We start from the raw sequence: 415 nt of genomic DNA, 5'->3' as shown, positions 1-415 counted from the left end.
ACTTTGTTTGCCATGGGCCACAAAAGGCGTTTTCTCCGACATGCTGTGACTGACAATAGAACTATAAAATACACAAAAAACGCAACATAATTACTAGTGGTTCAACAGGTCACAAATCTCACGGTTCGGATCACATTACGGTTTTTGACCCACGGATCGGATCATTTTTCGGATCAGCAAGAAAAGAAAAATATTTCAGTTTAACTTGCTTTCCATTTATTTCTTTCTCTTTCTCTTCCACTATTTGAAGAGAACTAAACTGAGCTGGATGATGACATCACTGAATCAACAATGAACTGACGTTAACTGTTAACTGTTAACTGCATTATCGACACACTTTTTTCCTGTTTAACACTGTAAAGCTGCTTTGACACAATCTGTATTGTATAAAGTGCTATATAAATAAAGGTGACTT

This window comes from Sinocyclocheilus anshuiensis, unplaced genomic scaffold (genome assembly GCF_001515605.1).
Source record: "Sinocyclocheilus anshuiensis isolate Anshui unplaced genomic scaffold, SAMN03320099.WGS_v1.1 scaffold301, whole genome shotgun sequence".
NCBI classification, from domain to species: Eukaryota; Metazoa; Chordata; class Actinopteri; order Cypriniformes; family Cyprinidae; genus Sinocyclocheilus; species Sinocyclocheilus anshuiensis.
Note: the sequence above shows the minus strand (reverse complement) of the source record.